Here is a 23,320-nt window from a genome sequence, read left to right as displayed (position 1 = left end):
CTAGTCTGTAGCGGTGCATGGGATTCTTCCATCCTAAGTGCAGGATTCTGCACTTGTCCTTGTTGAACCTCATCAGATTTCTTTTGGCCCAATCCTCTAATTTGTCTAGGTCCCTCTCTATCCGATCCCTACCCTCCAGCGTATCTACCACTCCTCCCAGTTTAGTGTCATCTGCAAACTTGCTGAGGGTGCAGTCCATGCCATCCTCCAGATCATTAATGAAGATATTGACCCTTGGGGCACTCTGCTTGATACCCGCTGCCAACTAGACATGGAGCCATTAATCACTACCCGTTGAGCCCGACGATCGAGCTAGCTTTCTATCCACCTTATAGTCCATTCATCCAGCCCATACTTCTTTAACTTGCTGGCAAGAATACTGTGGTTTACATGACAGAAATGTTCTTGTTTTAGTCTCAATTAATTTTTTGGAAACATCTTTATGCAAAGTCATAGTATAGATGCTGTGAAGCCAACAAAAGTTACTTCAGAATATTTTAAATTAATAGGTTTGTGGGACTGGAGATCTCCATGTTAAATTTGGGATTAATCTGGAAAAATGAGCTGAGTGGAAACTTTGCAGATCCAAAACCACTTATGAGGGTCGTATGCTTTATTGGGAACAGCTATAGGTTGTATTCAGAATCAGCTCAGGGCAAGAGGTGCTGCATGGCTGTGTAGCCTACTCCAACAAGCATAGATACCTTAATATTTCCTTGCATATCATTAATGCTGAGTGTAAATAGGCAAGGAGAACGATTGCTGGAAAGCATGGTCTGAACAAAAGCACAGTTGTATTCTGCATAGTGCTGATGATGTTCAGGCTGGCGACCACATGCTTTGCACTCTGTGGCTGGGAATACTACAGCAAACAGGGTCAAAAACTGACAGTAACAACTGCAGACTCTTGCAGTAACTCTCCCCTCTCCATTATAAACACTCTGCACCTGGCTGACTGTTACACAAAACTATCACCACTCATCCAGTGGAGTTGGTAAGGAAGGGTTGGAGGAGGAAAGCTTATCCTTTCCAGGACTAAATTCCTAGTTTGGAGAGCTGACATGAGTTTGCATGGAGTATGTTTGTTCTTTGGTTAATGGTTTACAGAAGTATCTGGGAAGTGACTTTGAAACAAAGCTGAATCTATTTGTGTCTCAACATTCCCATATCTTACACAGGCAAAATTCCCACCCCCCCCCATGATGGGACAATGCTCTGTCCCTTGCCCTCTGATGCCCCAAAAACTGCTCAGACCCACTTTCTTGTAGTGTTCAGGCTGTATTTTATTCTAAACGTCTCCACCCACTCCAGTACAGTGCAACATTCCAATTTTAAATTCCTACATCTTTCAGCCTGCCTTTACTAGGGCCCTAGGAGGTAAAACAATCTCCCTCTCTCGGGATGTCTTTCATTCTATGCTCCGCTAGCCCCTCATTGTCATCCTCATCTTTCCCACCCCTTGGAATACTTCCTTCCTGGCTTTTATCAGGTTAGTCAGCTGAGGGTTAATTCCTCACTTCCTCACACTCTTCTTCTCATTAGCTAACTGTTCAATCAACTATCACTGGGGGAAACGAATTGAGGCTACAGTGATTAGAATGCTGACCCACCTGTTGCACGTGAAAGTTATTTTCAAAATTCAGTAACTGTTTTTCATTGGCACTGTTTCCAATAGTTTCTCAAAAGTGTAAATGAAAGGTTTTCTTACTTACTCTCAAACCCTACATGTATACACACCTATTAATTATATAATGTCATAGATGTGCATGGTGCAGCTATTTTTGCCATGTCTTACCCTAGTTTGCAGTGTTTCTTATGGCTGCAAAGGTACTGTACGTAGATCTTCACCTCTCAAATGGCCTTGGTTAGTTTTCATGTTGTGTTATTTTGGGAGTGTGTTTTTTGCATAATTTTAAGAAAAAATGTTTGGCAAAACTGCCCCCACTGTCCAGCATTTCTTGAGTTATAACTTATATGTTGAACGATATTTCTAGAGATAAGAGGTCAGCCAACAATTTCAGGTGTTGCTAACAGACCCTTGCTTAAAACACCCTTTGCCACCAGCATCCTTCCTCTCTTGTGCAAAATAGCTGTGGCCAAATGCAATGTGATGTTGTGGGATCATTGCTTTTCTCACTTATCGCCAGGGCAGAGCACTATGTATGAATTTGGCCTGTGTTGCTCTGGGGCTGCAAAATCTTGGAATGTGTTCATGGAGTTTTCTGGTTGGTTGGTAACGTGTCACTGGGCTAGTTCATTTTACTTACCGAGCGGTTGCAATTTGTGGATTCTCCCTCATTGCTGGAAATGAGTACAGAAGATCTAGGATGACTAGAAGAATACTTTATTTTAAAATAGTAAATATTAATACATATTGCATACATTAATAGATAACCGTGTAGACTGAGAGGTAGTTAGGTGCTTGAAGCATCAGATTTGAGCTTCATATAGTTTTACCCTGCAGGATCTTTTGGAGGATACCTTATTTAAAAAGAAACAAAAAACAGAGGGTTTATCCCCTTTAAATTGAGATCTTTAATGACCAAGTACTTTTCAGAAGAATAGGGTTTGCCTGCTTGTCACTTGCCATGTTTCTTTCTTGCTTCACTTTTGTCTAGCATGTGGCAAGCTGGCTTCCTGCATAGCCTCCAGAAGCAGCTGCATACAGTTGGTGTGGTACATATATAGCTCAGGAAGCACTTTGGGGGTGCTTTGAGAGGAAAGATGCTATATAAATAACATAATATAGGTAATGAAATTAATATAAATAATAAAAGAGTGTAGTAGAACTTACTTATTTTGTTTCATTACCATTATCTTTCTAGTTTCTGGAAATAAATAACTCTGGGACAGGGAACAAATGTTTTGTTTTAATTTAGGTTTTCAGTGAGTCACTGAAGAACTAATAGCTAAGATAGGTAGGGTGGGTACCTCTGTATTCTTACATATGAGCTGATCAAAAAGTTTGGGGGGGAAATAGAAGTAATTTTTGTTACACTGGTTTTGCAAGAACTTCTATGGAAAACTTTTGGGTTTTAAATTTTTTTATTTTTTTCCCACTCCTCCCACACCCCTTGCATCCACTTTTTCCTCTTTCCACTTTGTCAATTAAATACCAGGACAACGGGAAGGCGGGAAGCAAAAGTAAAGTTTTCACTTTTTAGACAGATTCAGTGCCCCTTCCATCTTGGCGCAGGCTTCCCCTAAGAACAGGATCATTGGAGGCTTCTGAGAGGGCTCCAAAGAAGCCCAGGTCCCCTATGAGATCTGCAGTTTCCGAAACCTTGACCTCTGAGCTCAGAACCGTTGAGTTGAAGGACTCCTCCACCAGTAGTGGCAGTGCCAGAAATCCCTGGAGCTCAAGGGAGAGACATGGCTCTGACAGAGCTTCAGTACTGTCTACCAGGGACAAGGAGGGCAAGCATAATCACCTGATCTGGTACCATCAGGCTCAGGCCTGTCATCAGCAGCTACCTATTCAGTACCCTCAGTACAGAGCAAGCGATGGCACCAGACTCCATCGGCACCAACAATGGTATGCCCGCCATCGACAGTACCATGATCTTCAGCTACCACATCCTTGGCTACTGGACTGGTACTGTTTCCCTGCTTGGTACTGCAAGAGTTTAGATGGGTGAGGGACCTGTCCATAGTGGATGAGCCAGAATCCCCGCTCCTCATGGGTACCAAGCGTGTCTTGGCACTGACACCTTGGTCTCCAGACTGCTGTTATTCCCTGGTACCACAGGACTCTCCACCCTTTTCTATGCAGACTCTTCCATTGGATGATGAGGAGGAGGATGAATGGGACTACTAGTCAATGTCTTCAGTTTCAGTCCAGGATTCCCCAAAATAACTTGTCAGGAACTCGTTCTTTGACAGTGACAGGGAAGATTGCACTGTCATCAAGGGTGGTGGAACCAACCCTGCATGCTGCCCCCCCCAGGGCCACACTGGGATCCCTGGACTGCTTACCAATAGCATTTCTCCAGACCACTAGTACCGTCTCTAAGGGACACTAAGGTTGTTCAGTCCTTTCCTCCCCAACTAGCTCCCTCACAGGAGACGTTTGAGGAATAGGAGGCCAGGATGGATAAAGAGACCACCCCTCAAATATCCATCTCATTCTTGTCCCCAGATGAAATGGTTATGCCTCCACCACCTTTCCTGGCTGACATTTGAGGACCTCATAAAAAGGGCAGCTGACATTCTTCAGATTCCACTTGAAGAGGTCAGGGATTCACAACACAAGCAGTTGGGTATCCTACAGTCAGCAACATCCTCCAGGATGGTGTTACCCATTAACAAGGTGTCCCTGGATCCAGCTGAGACTGTGTGGCAAACACCTGCTACTATTCTACCAACATGTAAAAGGCTGGATAAAAAGTAATATGCTTCCTGTAAAGACTCTGATTTCTTGTTCTCCCACCCTCCACCTAACCCCTAGTTGTGGATGAGGTAAATGAGGAGGGCAGGCAACACTTCTCCAGGTCTACTCCACATGACCAGGACCAAAAGAGACTGGATGTATTTGGACGGAAATCCTATTTGTCAGTAACCCTGCAGTTCCAGATTGCAAACTACCAGGTGGTCATTGCCAAATACAGTTTTACAAACTACAATAGATGGATGACTTTTATTGAACATCTGCCCTATGAACATAGGGAGCAATTCCAGGTCATCGTTTCAGAAGGTCAAATATTGGCCAGGACTGCTCTTCAAGCATCGTTGGTTGTAGTGGACACTGCCACCAGGTCCATCTATATGGCGGTAGTTATGCACAGGGCATCATGGCTCCAGCTCTTGGAATTTCCAAGAGAAGTACAGAATACTGTTGAGGACCTCCCCTTTGACAGTCATAGGCTTTTCCTGGAGACTGTAGATGCGTCCTTCCATACACTGAAGGACTCTAGACCCCTTTATGTTCCCTGGGCATATATACGTCTGGGTGTAGTAGGTCATTGCATCCTGCTAGTCTTCTGGATTTCATATAGCCACCAAACCCCCCAGTAAAAGACATAAGTTCAGAGAAAGAGGGCTGTCTACCTGCCCCCTTATAAGACCACCCAACCATTGCGCTGATTGAGAGTTTGAATCCCCCTGCATCTCTGGTTTTACAGCTATGCCCATTTTCCCACCATTCTCTCTTTGGAGACCACCGTTCCCATTTTCAACATGCCTGGAGACGGAACACTTAGACAAGTGGGTCATAATAATGGGCTATACCATCCCTTTGACATCACTCCTTCCCTTCAATTTCCCTTCCCCATCCCTCTTCAAGGACCCCTCTCACACGCTTGTATTAAGACACAAGGTAAACTCTCTCTTCCAGTTAGGAGCAACAGACCCAGTCCCTCCCCCTCACTGGTGCAAGGGGTTTTATTCCAAGAATTTCCTTGTACCAAAGAAGGACAGAGGATGGAGATCAGTCTTAGATCTAAGACTCGTAAACAAGTTCGTAAAACCTCACAAGTTCAGGATGATGACTCTGACAGCTATAATTCCTTCAGTGGAGAAGGGGGGGATTGATTTTCAGCTCTTGATGTCCACAGTATTGCTTAAGAACATACCAACGTCTGAGATATGTAGGGCTGCTACATGGGCTTCAATACGTACATTTTCAAAGTACTATGCTTTAATCCTACTGTCAGATTCGATGTGGCTCTGGGTACTGCAATACTCTCTTCAGTTCTGGATGCAGTTCTGAAGCTCCCTCCTCCCTCTGGGGAAACTGTTTGGAAGTCACCTGAAGTGGAGCACCCATAGGGACGCTACTCAAAGAAGAGGTTACTCACCTTGTGCAGTAACTGCAGTTTTTTGTGATGTGTATCCCTATGGGTGCTCCACTACCCGTCCTTTCCTCCCCTCTGCTTCAGGCTGTTCTCTGTGGAGACATTCAGGTGGAGAAGGAACTGAGTGCAGTTGGCCCATGCATCTCTATATAGTCTCGGTGTCTAGCATGAGGAGGCATAGCATGCATGTGCAGCCTTTATGAGCACTACTAATGGAAAAATCTCCAATGATGGGCTCAAGAGGCACATGGATGCCTGAAGTAGATTACCCATAGGGAAATACATTTTGAAGAACTGCAGTTACTCCACAAAGTGAGTAACCTCTTCTTTATTTCAAAAAGCCATATCTCTTTAAAAACACATTTCATTTGAAAAAACTTTGACTAGCTATCATAGTGGTTTTTAAGGGAATTTACCTTAACTCATGTTACTTTAGGCTACCACATACAGGCACTGATCCTGCAATCAGATCTATGTGGGGAGACTGCTGTGTATATGCAAAGCTCCACTTATTTCAGTGAGGTGCTGCACATGTGCAGGTGCCTACCCACACAGATCTGATTGCAGGAGATATAGAGAATATTTTAAAATGGAATTAAGGTACAGATTCCATCTCCTATATTCACAAGGAAGATTGTGGAGCAAGCTTAAGAATATTTTAACCATAAAATCCCTTGCTTGGTCCAAAATCTTTCATCTTTACCATACTTAGATTCCAGCTTTTAGTTTATCTGTTTGAGGAGTCTTCACAGAGAGATTCTCATGGACACCTCCCCTCCCTGCTCTTCGCCCTCTGCTCCTGGGAACTACCTGCTCTCCCATCCACAATCACATAACATTCCTGTGGCAGCTACAGAAATTGCTTATGTCATTGGTTTGCAATCTGTTTTTTATTGGAGCCTCCCAGTCCTTGGGATAGATTAATGGCTGGGTGCTGCAGCCCCCATCCCTCCAGATGCTGCTAGCCTTCATTTCTTCTATCCTCTCTCTCTCTCTTCAGCCCCTTTCTGTCTATTTTCTTAACTTTGTTTTTGTGTATTTTTTTCTATATCTATTTTAGTAAGTTTAGTATGTAATAATATTTAATAGGTTTTTCTGCTCCTCTCCTTTGATTCCATCTTCGTCCCCTTCCCTGTTCCTCCAAGTACCAGAAGGCTACATGTTGCTGGGAGTGAGAGGCTTCCCCTGGTCCCACCCAAAGCTGCAGGAGCAGAGCAGCTTGTACTAGTAGCCTACCCATGTGAACTGATCCTGCAACCAGCTCTATTTAGGAGCAGGAAGAGAAGGAAAGTGGGTTTCACAGATCTTTGAATGTCCCACTTAAACCAAAACAGAAACATGTTTGGAGAAGCATGGATCTGGGGTTCTGCAGCTTTCCCAGCTGCAATGCTCGTCACTTCTGTCTTGTGCCTCCTGTACCGTTTGGGGCAACACTGGTTTACATGGAAAAAGTAATAGTAGGGAAGTATTATTTTTATTATAAACTGCATCTAGTGAGAAGTGTTATTTCCTTTCCATTTTTATTTCTGCTTGTTTATTTCTGCTCTTCACTTAGTCTCCCCCTGTCATCTGTTCTGTTGTCCTTTGTCCTCCTCATCACCTGCATATGTTTCCCAGCTACTTCCTTCCCTGTTCCCTTAAACATGTTGACCAGCTACTTGGTCCTCTTCTCCCATCTGGACATACTACCTGGCTGCCTCTTTCCGCTTTCCTAGATGGTTCCGTTTCACTGGTGGCTTTGGACTCTGAGGTTAGTTCTTGTTTCTTCCTCCTCATGAAGCAGAAGTCCTAGTAGAGGCAGCTACGCAATCAGGCTAGCTTCATCTCATTTCCAGCTGTTTATAAATCTCTCCAGGCTCTTGTTGGCAATGAAGTCCTTGGAGGCCTTTAGAAGTAGCTGGGATCGAGGAGGAGGAGCCAGCACCATAAGACCAGCCCATCCTGAGGTCTGCAGCACGTGCTCTGTCATTGATTGGTGTTTTATGTCCCACTCCTAGCAGAGAGGCATTTCAGGGAATTAGAGCCCCAGTACAGGAGTTCTTGACTCAGGATTAGCTATTTCTCTTCCCCAATCCTTTTTGCAGAGCCAGTTTGTTTGTTTTTTAAAAAAACAAACAACAATTAAACAACCAAACAAAAAACAAAACCCAGGCCTGTGTGGAGGCAGTTCATGGAGAGGAATCGTGAACTGCTTTTGGAGATTACCCTTCATTCCACCCTAAAGTAGTCACCAATGGTATTACAGAGAGAGAAGCAAGGAGTAGGGACCATAGAGCTAGTATTTAGAACTAGTATGGCAGTTCTTAGTGTGAGAGAGATGCACGATGTTTTAAAAATTAAAATGGCTCTTGTATAGAAGAGGTAGTGCTCATAGTGAGCAGACACTGAACACCAGATTCTGAACAACAGTTTTCTGTTTCATCTGAGCAAGCCAAATAAATGTTAAATGGTTATTGTTTATTTGTATTGCTGTTGTGCCTAGGAGCCCTGGGCAAGGATGAGGACCCCATTGTGCCAGGTGCTGTACAAGCACAGAGCAAAAAGATGGTCCCCGACTCAAGGAACTTACAATCTAAGGCCATGTCTACACTAGGGAGCTTACAGCTATAGTGGGGCAGAGCCGTTGTAAGATCGCTTGTGTAGCCGCTCTATGCTGATGGGAGAGAGCTCTCCTGTTGACATAGTAAAACCGCCTCCACAAGCAGCAGTAGCTATGTCAGCGGGAGAAGCTCTCCCACTGACATAGCGCTGTGCACACTGCCATTTATGCCCTCGAAACTGTCGCTCAGGGGTGTGATTTTTTTTTTTCCACAGCCTTGGGCAACTTAAGTTTTGCCAACATAGGTCATGTCTACACTACCATTTAAGTGTAGTGGGGAGGGTTTTGGATGGTGGTAGGGAGAATAGGTTCCCTGTTTTAATCATGTTGAGCTTAAGCTGATGACTAGACATCCACAAGTAGATGTCAGAGAGACAGGCCAAGATTTTAGTTTTTACAGAAGGTACAACAATTGCGAAAGAATGTTAAAGGTTATTTGCATGAGGGATGAGTGGGAGTTCAGTTTGTGCCCTTTTTTGCTTCATTATAATATATAAAAAGCCTGAAATATTTATGTGTGTGTGTGGAGGGGTCCTTTTTTTCTTAGTGTCAGAATTGCAGGTCTTCCTCCTTTCAAAGACTCTGACTAGAGCGCTAGTAACATCATGCCATTGCAAGAGTTGAGAAATGAAAGTTGAGCAATTGAAGAGGAATTTTGTTTTTTAGTTTACTGATATTCTTGATGTTTCTAAGTATTAAAAAACCTAATAAGAAACATCACTTCTTATTTTTAATAAACATTATAAATAATGTTTATAAATTATAATATAATTATATTTATAATTATAAATAAGATAAAAGGGGTGGGGCAAACCCTCAATTTCTTGGAAGTGGGGAGTAAGTTTCAGATAATCATTAATGGATAATCATTAATAGAGAAAGTCCCCGCCTCTTCTCTACTTACTACCACTTGAAACACAGCTTTGTGCATGAGGCCGTACTATAATGTTCACAGCAAGGCGGAAGCCAAAATATTACCATTAAATAAATAATTTATCCAGCTTTGCTGAAAGGTTGAATAGTATTTTTCTGCCAATGGCTGCATTCGGCATGTCATAGTTGTTACTTATTGATCTTGTATGTTGCAGAAAAAACTGCATTGCACTTAGTTACAGTACAGATGTCTATATCCACAAAGCTATCCACCTTCAAATCCCTCTTCAAAACTCTTCTTTGCCATGTTGCCTACAAAAAACTTGATAGCAGTTAGGTTGTTGGTGTGCAGAGGCCACGGCCTATCACCAGTACTGTCTCGTTGTTTCTTTGTACTTCCCATCTGTCTATAGCCATCTGCTGTCTCTTGTCTTATACTTAAGATTGTAAGCTGGTTAGGGCAGGGACCATTTTTCTGTTCTGTTTGTACAGCACTTCACATCATAATATGTACCTAACAGGGTACTCCATGAGATGCTTTTTTCCCTTATGGTGTTCTATAATGCCACACAAAGAAAGGAAGCAAATATATTAATTAGAGGAGATACTTTTGTAATTGCATTTGAAATTGTAGGTGGTAGTGTATGCACTTCAGAAGAATGTTACTGGGTAGGCTGTGCCATCTCTTGTGGAACAATTTCTGTTCCCATGATCTCTTTGGGGCACCAAAGGCATTTGGTAATAAATGCTGGACTGTTGTCCTGAATGTGCAAAGGGAATGGAGAATGCAGGTGCAAGATGAACTGTGCTTGCAGAAACCAGCATACTTCAAGGTTCACAAGGCAGTTAGTTCATTCTTCCTTCTAATATTCTATCCTAGGACATTTCACTCTGCTTTCGGTTGCAGCCTTCTTGCACATTGCAATAGTAGTGGAAATGAGCTGTTGTCTGTGCTTGACCTCAAATTTTAAATACCCAAAACAAACATTGGGGTAGTGGAAACATGTCAGATTCTTCAGCCATAGGGGCCCTGAGTCTGCAAGCTGCTTTAGGGAAGCCCATGAGCCTGCACAAAACCCCATTGTGGAGCATCATGCAAGCATAGGAGTTCATGTGCATGGAACATCTTGCAGAGCTGGGGCCCAGGGCTGTGCTTAAACAAAAGAAAGCAGGCTGGTTTTAGCAAGGTAGTAGTTCAGGAATGGTCCATGCAGCATAAATCTAATCTGATTTTTAAGGGACATGGTCAACTTAAAAATTACTCTTCTCAGAATTTTTCCCCTAATGTTCTTGCAAATCACACACCTAAGATTAAAGAAAACAAATATTTCTTTAATTGTTTTATTTGCTGTCTTTGACAGCACTATTTTCTTTATATAGTCAGTTTCTCCTGTAGTTTGGGATTTTTCACATAGCAACAGGGAAAAGAAAATGTATTTTTGAAAACCACAAAAATTGGCATGGGGACTCAAAACCAAAGAGAACAATTAGTTATTTAAAGTCATAGCCACTGTACAATCTAATCAATCACAAAAAAATAGTTAAAAGTAGTTTCAGGTTCAAAGCATATTCTTAAGTAATACAACTACTTAGCTTTCCTCATGTGTAAATCTCAAAGCACTCTAAATAGATGTCTATTGATATACCTGTCTTACAAAGCAGGAAACCAGTTTTGCCAAGGTTCACAATTTTACATTTTTTAAGAAAAACAATGTTTTTTCTTAAAGCCTCAGCCCCTGGAGACAAATGATTGTGAGAATTTTGGCTTTCGTATTTTTTTAAGTGAGTTTCTGGCCCTCATGGTTGCTGAGAAAAGCTTAAAAATGTGTCCAAGTATATACTAAAAGCTCAAAACCGAGAGGGCAAATGAAAATTAGCAACCCAAAATGTATGTACTGTATTATTTTTAAATTGTCTTGATTTTTAAGCCAGTATCACGATTATTTGGGGGTCTCAACTTATGTTTTTGAATGTTTGGGTTTGGCACTTAAACAGTGAGTCAGCAGCAGAGCTGCTGAGACCTCTGATCTGACACTGTCCCATTTCCTATGGTACCGCATCATGCTCTATCTGTCTCACAAGTATGTACATCTTTTCACTTGCCTAGCCTACCTGCACCGGGAGAGGTTGGAAACAGAATTGTTTTGTGAGCATAATATCATGCCAGAAGAAGGCCTACTGTATATGTTGTCTCTGATATGCACCCCAATTATCAGTTGTAATAGCTTAATTTCTGTTTAATGCATATGTAACTATTTTGAACATTGCAGATTGCAAAGAGAGCTTTCCTCAGTGGAAAGATAAACTGGATGTGTAGTCTTCGTGGGTAAAACAATGTTCTCCTGAAGTCATCCTCCTGGTGTGGTTTGAAGAGATGCTAACTGGATGCTTTTTTGCAAATCAAACAGTAGATGTGAGAGAGAGAAAGGGAAAGCTATTATGTAGGGCTAAAATATGCTGGAAATCCCCAGCTCTGTGGAGTTGCTAGGTGGTTTTAAAACCCTTTCACTGCCTTATATGGCAACGGGAAGTGGGAGTGGCCCAGGCCTGCTTGAGCAGGGAGGGAGCGGGAGAGAGATGGCTCCTGACTTAGGCAGTTGTGCTGATGAAGTGGAAGAGCTGGTTTCAGTTCTGTATAGTGCATGTGTGTTTAGGAGGCGGGTGCTTCTGGTTGACTTGCCTGGGAGTTGTGCAATCCTTTAGATCGGAGAAAGCACCCTCCCTCGCTGCTGCCTCCACCGCCACCGCCTTGTTGGTTTTTTTAAAGCTGTGAGCTCAGCCGATGAGTCAGAGCCATGCAATCCTGACACTGCATCGTGGGACTGGAGGTGAGAGAATCAAAAACAGGAGCTGTAGATTTCGGCCAAGTACAGTGCAGGACTTCGCTTTGCTTGTGCACAGAAGGGGAGCTGAGTAGTGACCACTTTGTGGGATATTCTTGATTGCAAGAGAACTTCCTGCTTCTTTCCTGGGAGCCCTGAGGATCGGGTCTGGAAAACACTTTTTTGTCTTTTCTTGGGAAGTGAAGCGAAGAGAGAGAGAGAGGAATCGCTCTGTTGCATAATTCTGACAGTGTCTGTCTCATATTAGGACGAGGTAAATTGAAATCTAGGGTTCTTACAAGGTCCAAAGGGCCTGCGCACTCCTGCACCTTGCTCCTGATTGAGGCTAGAATCAACACCACAGAGGCTATTTGAATCATGGCTGTGGTTTTTGCAAGCCTGAAGGTTTGCAGCAAGGAGCTGGGGGGAGGGGGTGGAGGAAATGGGAAGATTGAATGCTTGGTAACTTTGTTTGCTTTTTATTTTTATTTATTTTTTTGTCTGTATAACGCATGCAAGCTGCGTATGTGCAGCTACGCAGCTCAACGCTGCTAATGGACTGCCTCAACAGGAAGACTGCCTTTTTAGTGTGGAAACTTGGTACAGAGAATTCTGGCTAATATTAATTTTAGTGAAATGTGGTAAATTGCCTTTTGGGTGGGGAGTTGCGTATGGTTTGAGAGCAGAGAGGTGATTCAAATTGCATTGCTGTTGTTCGTTGTTTGACAGCTGCTGAAGTCTTGCTGTGAGCAATTTAAAATTAATACCTCTCTTTTTGTCTTAAAATTTTAGAGTAAACTTAGTGTTAACAAACATGAGGGACTTATGTTAGTACAGGTAAGAGCTGTACAAGATTTTCCTCATCCCCAGCCTCCCAAGTCTCTACCACGTTTATCTTAATTCTGAGCCATATACCCTGCTATCCTAATTCTGGACCTTTTGAGTACAGATTCTTAAGTGTGACAAGCTGGGTGGGTTTTGGCATGTATAAATGGAGGTTAGGACATGCCTTGCTTGTTTTCTGATCGGTAGCCAAGTCCCTTGGAACAGGTTTCTGTGCTTTCTGTAGGTCAGTGCTTCTGGCTCAGGTTCTGAAATTTCCATGCACCCAGGTATTTGATTGCAGTAACTGCAAGCCTGTATCCAAATTTTAGATACATTGTGCAAGGAAACTGATTTCAGTACTTAATATCACTTTCAGATCTCAACACTAGCATGTAAGGTGCCTGGTTTCAGCATCCCATAAGGACAGAGCAGCAGCCAATGGGATAATCTGCAGTTTACCACCACCTAAAAATTGTTGCTAGTCAGTTTACTTATGGTTAGAAATATGACGCAAGCTAGGGAAGGTTAAAGTGAACAAGTGCTTAAGTTAGGTAACTGCAATGATATCCTACTCCCAGAATATTAAATTAGTTCCTCTGATGGCTGTTCCTGTTAAAATCAGTGGGAATTTTGCCATTTGCTTGGGAACATGATTAGGGCCTGTGTTTGAGAGTGTCTCATTATGGAGGTGGACATATTTGGCTCTGAACCGCTGGACTCTTAAAAACATTCAGCTCTAACATATCTCAGTTCCGTGGGGGCCTGTAAGTTAGTTTGTGTATTTTGGTGTTTCAAAGATCGCAGTTCCACTGTGGGGTCGGGAGAGAGAAACTATTCTGTCTTCTGGAGTGGTTTAGGGAAGTAGGTGGTGAAGTTTAGGGTAATGTACAATCAAGCTAGATCAGTCACTTAGAAGCACTATCTTGCTATAACTAATTTTTTTATCCCTTCTTAAATAACATCAGAGTGCATTTCTTACACTCTAAATGGTTTTGATCTGTGATTCTATCTGTTAAATGTAATAAAACAAATTAGTTTTAACTTTAGGTAAGTGAGAATGCACCTTTACACTGTAAATGCATTCATGACAAGGATTCAGTCAGATTATCTGACATTGGTCTATAGAACATATGGGTGCCCAGACAAAATTAAGGCATAGTTCCTGCTGAGGAGAGACTGGAATAATTAATGCTGTGTGCACAAGCTGTGGCCCTATGGGGTGGACTTAATTAATGTTCCTGGATTGTGATAGGACTTCCTCTGTGTGTGCCCTGTACATTACTCCTGTTAAGAGCCTAGTATGTCTGTTGTGGTCCATTGGTGGCAAAAGGAAATTGCTAGTACCCATTCTAAACCTGTCTCATCTGCAATACAGTGTTACCGTATCCTTAGTTTAGTACGAGTGACAGTCCCTGCTGAACACTGGCCCTAGGCTGGAATAGAAAAGGTGTTGCAAGCCAGCATTGTCGTACATTAGCAGAGCTATGGGTGAGGTCTAAGTCTGGATAACAGAGGAAGGAGGGTCTACTGATTAGGGTGCTAACCTAAATCTTGAGAGACCTAAATTCAGTTCCCTGCTCTACTGCAAACTTCCTGTGTGATCTCAGGCAAGTCAATTAGCAGTTCTGTACCTAAGTTCCCATCTGTAAAATGGGAATAATAGCACTTCCTTACCCTATATAGCTGTTGTGAAGATAAATGCATTAAAGATTCAGGTGCTCAGATACAATGGTGATGAAGGCTGTGTAAGTACCTAAAATAGTGGATGTTACAGTTCAGGAACGAGGTGCAGTGGCAGTGCAGCAACACGTAAGGTTGCAAAAAAGTCAGCCTGCTCTGTGTCTGCACCCTGATAAACGTTAGTTTTATAAACACTAAATTCACTCAAAAATTTTAGGTGCCATTTCCTGTAGCCTGCAGTTTCAGAGAGGGAGCTTTTGGAAAAAATACAAAGGGAGTATAGAAGAACAGACCTGCAAAGATTTAAATCATGGTTTGGGGGCGTCAGTAACCAGGCAGAGGTTATGGGTCTATTACAGGAGTGGGCGGGCAAGGTTCTGTGGCCTGCAATGTGCAGGATGTTAGACTAGAAGATCATGATGGTTCCAACTGGCCTTAAAGTCTGAGTCTAAAGTACTGGTCAGAGAGCTGTCATAATGAGGTTAGAGCTTTTCTATAGATAGCAGTAGCCAGGCTTGTGTGGTTTTTGTTTTTTTTTGTTTTTTTTTTGTTTTTTTTTTTTAAGAAAAATGTTGCAATTATATTGAAGCAGTATGATATCATAATAGTCTATTATTTACACAAAAGGTAAATAGCAGGGTCTCCCAAAGATCTGTAGTGGGACCAGTGCTGTTCAGCATATTCATAAATGATCTGGATGGAGGCAAACAATGAAGTGGCAAAGTTTGTGGATGATACGGAATTGCTCAAGATAGTTAAGTCCAAAGCTGACTGCAAAGAGTTATAAAGGGATCTAGCAAAACTGTGTGACTGGGCAACAAAATGGCAGATGAAATTCTGTTTTGACAAATGCAAAGTAATACACATTGGAAAATATAATCCCAACTATACATACAATAATGGGGTCTAAATTAGCTCTTACCACTCAAGAAAAGAGATGTTGGAGTCACTGTGGATAGTTCTCTGAAAACATCTGCTCACTGTGCAGTGGCAGTCAAAAAAGCTAACAATGTTAGGAACCATAGAAAAGGGATATATAATAAGACAGAAAATATAATGCCACTATGTAAATCCATGGTATGCCCACAACTTGAATTCTGCTTGAGGTTCTGATTGCCCCATCTTCAAAAAGATATAAAGAATTGGAGTAGGGTAAGAAAAATGGTTAAAGTATGGAAAAGTTCCTTATGAGGAGCGATTAAAAAGACTGGAACTGTTCAGGGTAGAAAAGAAACGATTAAGGGGAGATACGATAGAGGTCTATAAAATCTTGACTGCTGTGGAGAAGGTGAATAAGGAAGTGTTGTTTATTCCTTCACATAACACACAAATCAGGGGGTCACCCAATGAAATTAATAGGCAGCACGTTTAAAACAAACATAAGGAAGTACTACTTCACGCAGCACAGTGTGAGCCTGTGGAACCTGTTGCTATGGATGCGGTGAAGGCCAAAAGTACAACTGGGTTCAAAAAAGAATTAGATAAATTCATGGAGGATAGGTCCATCAGTGGCTATTAGTTAAGATGGTTAGGGGTTCAATGCCATGCTCTGGATTCCACTAAACCTGTGACTGACAGAAGCTGGAACTGGACGATGGGCTGGATTACTTAATAATTGTTCTGTTCATTCCTTCTGAAGCATCTGGCACTGGCCATTGTCAGAAGATGGGACACTGGGATAGATGGACCATTGGTTCAGGCCAGTATGGCCATTCTTATGTTCTCAAGGGTGGGATGAACTTGCTAGGTTTTTTTTTTTTTTTTAAACTGTACGCTTCCATATTATTTTCTAGATTTTAGTCCATATGATCAGAGTATAGATGTTTTTCCTCTTCCTGATGCCTTCCAAACATGGTCTGAAGGAATGAGCAGTGGATGTTGGGAGCCAGGAACTCCTGAGTTATAATCCCTGCTTTACCACTGACTCACTATGAAGCAATGGTCAAGTCACCCTGCCTCAGTTTACCCATTATAAAAATTGGATTAATAATATTTACCTACCTGCTCAATTGTGTTGTGTGAGGCTTAATCCATTAGTGCTCATACAGTGTTTGTGGGACATCCCCTTCGCTCACTTTCCCCCAAAGACACACAGTATTCTGTTCAACCTAGAAACTAGCATATTGTGTGAGATGAAGGGTATTTATCTAGTTTAGTGAAAAATCCCTTTAACTCAGCTAAATTGTTGGTCATATTGACAGCAAAGGGGCCTCCTGCTGCTCCTATAGAAGTCTTGGCAAAATTCCTTTTGACGTCAGTGAAAGCAAGATCAGGTCCTAATGGAATTTGTGCCCCTTATGGGATGACTAATCCCTTTTTGGTCTACAGTTTGCAAAATGATATAATTTTCATGTAAGAACTTTTATTATAATAACACTTAGCCGCTTTACATGGAAGTGGTCTAGTGATTAGAGCTAGGTGCTGGAGTCTATTTTCAGCTTGTCCACTAAGCTGCTCTGTGATCTTGCCCATGTCATTAAGGTATTCACAAGTGAGGAGGATCTGTGACTCCCTGTGATTTTTAATTGGAATTGTGTGCTTAGTTAGCACCATGGAAAATCAAGCTCTTGACTTCTCTGTACTTCAGTTTTCTTCATCTCTAATATGGAGGTAGCAATACAAAGATGTTGCCGGGATTAATTCACAAATGGTCTGTAAATGGTTTCAAAATCCACAGATCGAGCTGTGGAAGTGCAGAATAAAATGTCAGAGCTCTTTACAAATATGAACTGATTAACCCTTTGCAACATTTCCCCTCATACATAGGTGAATGTGGATGTTTTATTTTTTTCTGTTGTACCAGTTTGATTGTGATAAAATATTGTTATAATTTTGGGTAATATGCAGAATTGAGTCTCATGCTTGACAGGGTGGATTCGATTTAAATCAAATTGATAGGAAGACTCGATTTAATCATGGATTTCTACATAAAAGTGCATTCTTGTTGGTTGTTATAACCTTAATACATATTCTTCACAACTCAGAGATAGATGTAGGTTTCATTTTTAGAAGATACACACTATACATTTTTGAAGTGATTTATTTTGAAAATTTTTCAGATTAGTTTTACAGCTATATCAGAAAATGAATGATTGTTTGGTTATTTCAATTACCAAAGGTAATTGAAGCAGATATTTATGAAGTCATTGGGAGGTGAACTATCTCCAATTCAACAGGTTAATCATTAATATTTGGAGGATTTTCTTGCCATGCTGTATTAGGAGGAGAACATCACCAGAGAGACATTTAAATTGTTTTATTTAACTAAAACAACAACGTTAGGTATTTTGGATTTTTTTCCCCTTCAACAGCAAATATAATATTTTAACAAAACAAGCATATAAATTTTTGAATTTAGTTAAACATTCAAGTTTTTTAAAATCAGGTTTGTTTTTATTAAAATATAGTTAAATGAAATAATATTTAAAAAAAACAAAACAAAAATTAAATAGACTATGTCAGCCAGGTCAACATGAAAAACTTAAAATATTGGCTTCTGCAGCTAACTCAGTCGTTTTCACCTTCATTTTCCTGTTTGTTCATAATCTGGAAAAGAAAAACAAGCTCTCCTGCTTTTTCAGGTCCCAAATGATTTCTCAATTTGGAATGAATTGGTCCAAAGGAAGAAAATATTCTTTCTACACCGGCAGAAGAAGCTACTGCTGTTTAAAAGTGAGATTATCACATCAGCAGTCTCTGAATCCAAGTGCTTAAGTGACTTCCACCACTTCACTTGTTTGACTTTCTTTAAAACATCATCAGCAAACATATATTTCTTGAATGCTTCACCCTTAGCTCTGAAGTTTATTATAGTTGGCATTCTGGAGTGATGATTGCTGGATGTCCATGTCATAGCCAACTCCTCTTCTTCAGCAGTTAAGGTTTGACCCTGGTACCGAGTATTGAGAATATTTGCAAGAAAATGAGCTGGAGAGAGTGCTTGTCCCATTTGGTTTTTTTAATGCTTGTGATTTTCAACTCTGCCATTGCATATTTCTCTTTTTAAGATCTCACTCAGTTCCTTCCAAATTTCAACAGTGTCAGCAATAAAACAGCTATTTCCCTGCATTTTGTTCAAGGCTACAGAAATAGGCTTCAGGGTACTCAGCATGTGTTCAACGTTTCTCTTAAGCCCAATGTTGAGAACTTTGGCTGTGACAGTGCCATCTATTTTTTTTTCATGATTTTGTTCCCAAAGTGTCATCAGATTAGGCCAGTTCTTGATCTAGTGCTCAACACAGTCCACTACTGAGTTCCATCACACGTCTTGTGGGACAGTTAGCTTGGTTCCTCCACATTTTTCAGAGCAGCTGCTGCAAAATGGTTGTTACAGAAGTATTTTGCAATTTCAACAACATTAGCCTTTATTTCTGGAACACTGAAGTAATTGGCTAGGAGGTGCATCAGATGAGCAGTGCAACCGTATTTTGTTAGCTTGGGACTCTCTTCTAAATGTCTTATCATCTTGGATACATTTGCAGCATTGTCTGTGACCAAGCTGCGTACTAGACATTTGAATTTTTTTTACACAGTTTGTTATAGCTTTTACTGCTACTTCTTGTAAGATTTCACCTGTGTGCAATTCCTGTTGTATCAGTTGTTTCCGTAAGGAAGACGTTCCATTCTTCTCTTGTCACACAAGCACATACAACAGGATCATTGTGGACGTTGCTCCACCCATCAAGACTCAGGTTAACAATTTCACCCTCTAGACCTTTTGCACACTGCTCAATGTCTCTTTCATACACTTTATCCAGCAATTTGCCTGTGAAATCTGCTCTGTTGGGTGGACTGTATCCCGGTCTTAATGACTGAACCATGTTAATGAAGTTTGGGTTCTCAATCATATGGAAAGGAAAGTTTGTTGTATAAACAAATCAGGTAATTTTTTCATCAGTTACCTCTTTTTGTAATCTGCTGGTTCTTATCACAAATTTATCTCTGGTGGTTTCCAGATGATGGAGATTTTTTCTTCTTTTTGCTACAGGTGATGTACTGTGGCTATGTGACATACATGATGTGACTGAAACGCTATCATTGGCAGATAACTCTGAAACTAGAGAAAATTATGATGATCTCGAAGGTGGATATTCTTCACAATCCTGTATGTTGAGGGTGGATTCTCCTAAACAAATAAAGTCAATGCAGTTATTTAATTATTATTACCATACTGTTCATTTAGTATTACTAATTGCGTTCACTGACACTCAGTACTACTTTAAAGGTGAAATTGTAAAAGGAAGATCTGCCTATTTCAGCTATTTAGTTTTTATCACAACTGCATCTAAAATGATAGTACCATAGAGAAACAACTATATTTTTTGCTCAAACATGCGAATTCAAGAATAGTCCAGAAGGAAGACAGCTAGTCCTTAAGAAAGAAGTACGAAATTAAAAAGTTTACCAACCTGAAGATCCTGCAAGTTCAGACAAGTTCCTTTCATTATCTTCAATGCAGCTTCCTCCTGTGAAGGAACACTTCTCATGATATTGTTTCGTTTGGGCCACCAGGCCTTGCATTTCTTAGTTGCACTGTTTGCATTTTGCACGAATGCCTATCTTATCCACAGATAGAGGAACTTCATTAAAATATTCCCAAACTGGGTCTCTTTTACGGCCTGCTGCCATTATAGGTTTTCCTTTCTAGTGTCTAGTAGATCTCAAATCAATGAAGGCTACATTCAGAAAGACCTCAAGTCTTCTTGAATATGCTATTCAAACAGTTTCACTTTTGTTTCTACTGTCTGTCCCTCCCTTCTCACATTTATCTCCAGACGTCTTCTCCTTGTCCGGATCTGTTCTACCCCCAACAATCTTCTATTCATTGAACTTTTTGAAAGTTTGCACTTTTAGAGAAAGGTAAGGGATTGACTCTGTGTACACACATTTGCAGTGGGACAATAGGGTTGAGGTTCGTTATTTCTCACCTCTTATATATTATTTATTTATTTATTTATTTAAAAACATTGTTGCTGTTAACAAGCATGTTATCTCTGGAGACACACATCTCAGTTTGAGAACTGCAAAACTAAGCATCTCTGATGGTATCTTTTAGACGGAGCACTGAGTTCCATTGGGTAGCTAGAAAGATTAACCTAAATAATCTATATAGAAGCCACATCTGGAACCACATAAGATTGGGTCTCTAATCCATGAACTATTGGAACTCATTTACAAAACTTTTCTTAAACATTACATGAATATATTCTCTCATACTATGGGATTATAAATTCTAATTCTTACTCTATGATGAGATATCTTTGAGCTATAGTGTATCTTAATTAAAACTATCTTTGGATAGGTTTTTTTCCTCAAAAAGCATTTTATCAAAAAAATTCGATTTAAATAAAAAACTGATTAAAAAAAATTTTTTTTTAAATCATTTATTTTTATCCACTCTGATACTTGATTTAAACTTTTTGCAAAGGCTTGCACGCAGGAGAAAATTTGTTCCAAATGCAATTGTAAAGAATGTTACTCTTTCCTGAAATATTGGTAAGTGCAGGGCAAGTGGTTTCTTTTTCTGCTGGCACTTGTGTAAGTCCATTTTGCAGGAAACTTCTGACTTTCTGAATAAGTTTGAGGCCGATATTGCCTTTGCACAGTTTTTGGTGTGTTGATTCAGAATGTGGTTTAATAAGGACACAAATTAGCTGCGACAGAATAGGTCAAAAATTTTGCTTTGCTTTTGATAGTTTTGGTTCCAACGACCTGCTCTTTTCTTTCTCTAGTGCACTCCCTCCCCACCTTAAGGTGTGTGCGTTGGGGGAATGGGGTTGTTTGGGGGAAGGGGGTTGTTTTGGGTGTTGAGGAAGTGGGGAATTCTGAATCTATAGCCAGGAAGATACCTTCAAGGCTTAAAACTTGTAGCATTCACTTCTTAATAATCTGCCCTCTACAGTGCTAGTTGCCCATCTAAAACACAGCTTTTAAAATGTAATTACTGAAACAATGTTTCTTATCTGTTGACCTGACCACATCATAGGCACTGCCCAATTCAATATTCTACATAACTACCTGACCTTGCCCCTTACTGCATCACTCGCTCACTCCTTTGCTCTACTAAAGGTGACAGCTTTGAAAATCCTTTGTCTACATTTCTCACAAACATTCTAGTCTACCAGCAACTACCCTCATGTCAGCTAAATCCCTTCAGACTTTTTTCCCACAGTACTTTTAAAAAGTTACACTATTTATGTAACAGTTTTAGAAAATGCAACTGAACCACTACAACCTTTTCTACTCTTGGAAACAGCACCAATTTTAGCAATTGTTTGCTAAATGATGGCTGAATTAGTGGTGGCCGCTATCTATCTGTAAGTGTAGGCACAGACAAACTGTGTCCAGTGTTGGTTCAGCTAAACCAATTGCTGAAACCATATGATTTTCTAGTGTAGACCTGGTGTAAGATACACATATGACTAATGAGCACCTGTTTGATCTTACTAGTGTAACCTTTGTCCTTCCACCTGTCTATTCCCTATTGTTTGATTACCCCCAACTTGTTGCATCACATCTAAAATTAGACTGTAAACTCTGGGGAATAATCCCTGTCTATACTATAAAGTGCCTAGCATACTTGTGGGTGCTATAAAAAATAATAGCCCCTTTCAACTGGGGATTTCAAAGCACTTTATAAACATAAATGTATTTAGGTTCACAACATCCATGTGAGACAGGTATTATCTCTGTTTTACCAGTGGAGGAGTGGAGTTGAAATGATTACTTGAGATTACAGTCTGTGGCAGGGCTGGGAATAGAGTCCAGATCTCTTGACACCTGTTCTGTGCTTTTAGCTATGCAGCCATTGCCCTAACCTCAGTCCCACACAACAACTACTAATGCCTACCTGATGATTGGAAGAGTGTCTCTACTGTGGACTAACAGCTATGAAATTTTGGATCCATATCAATGAGTAGGACTCTCATAGTAATGGTAAATACAGTTACCCCAGCTTTCCCTCCTCACCCCTCAGAGGACATTCTGTCACCTCCACAAAGCCCTATGTGGGGAAGGAATCTGATCAGCAGTCAAACTGTGATCCTCCATGCAGTGTGGACACCCAGGTCTGTCTTGCTTCTTACTCTTGACCCAGATGACAGGAAAGGTCAAGAAGGGACAAAGATTTACCCTGCAGTATATCTTCCTGCTGCAGTCCTGCAAAGTCAGGCATGTATTTTTCTCAGTGGAAAAAGGCACAGTGACTTGGTCATATCTGCTGGGCATGTCCAATTCCACAGCTGACTTATTTGCGGTTGGGAAGAAACTCTGAGTGAAAGAAGTATGGCTATGTCAGCTATGTGAGTGCAAGCGTAAGGAGAGCATTTTGGCCAGCTCTGTGCCATTCTGACTGTAGAGCTATCTGCAAATCCTGCACGCTGGAGTAAACATTTCTCTCTGTTGCTAGCAACTGCCTTTCCTGACAATTCCAAACAGAAGAGCCTAAAATAGCTCTAAGCCCTTACAATTAGCAGAAGTGTTAACCCATTTCCACAGGAAAAGAATAGCAAAGAGCTTTCTAACTTCATGTAGTCTCAGAACATACAGTGCTCTTAAGCTCTTTGCTTCTACGTGTGCATGCCCCACCACAGGCTTCACAATCTTATTCACATCATGTTATTTCTTACGATGACAGATAATACTATTTGGCACTGACAGCACTTTTCAACTTCAATACAATTTACAAACATTAGCTAATTAGAGGAAACAAATGGCAGAAACCTACTTTT

The 23,320-nt window shown here is 40.9% G+C and overlaps 1 protein-coding gene across 5 annotated transcripts in view; it reads left to right on the top strand.

The window, feature by feature from the left end:
• MIDEAS (mitotic deacetylase associated SANT domain protein) overlaps nt 1-23,320 on the top strand; it is an 87,068-nt gene that overhangs the window by 23,839 nt on the left and 39,909 nt on the right. Inside the window, exons 1-2 of one of the 5 annotated variants that reach the window (XM_073348568.1) lie at nt 12,099-12,360; nt 19,579-19,695. The exons of 2 other annotated variants lie outside the window; for them this stretch is intronic. The gene's annotated coding sequence lies outside the window, so the exon portion shown is untranslated. 2 more of the 5 variants (XM_073348565.1, XM_073348563.1) reach the window with 2 other exon arrangements.

This window comes from Lepidochelys kempii, chromosome 6 (assembly GCF_965140265.1).
Source record: "Lepidochelys kempii isolate rLepKem1 chromosome 6, rLepKem1.hap2, whole genome shotgun sequence".
Classification (NCBI taxonomy): domain Eukaryota; kingdom Metazoa; phylum Chordata; order Testudines; family Cheloniidae; genus Lepidochelys; species Lepidochelys kempii.
The sequence above is the reverse complement of the archived record's forward strand: the minus strand, read 5'-3'. Positions and strand labels throughout refer to the sequence as shown.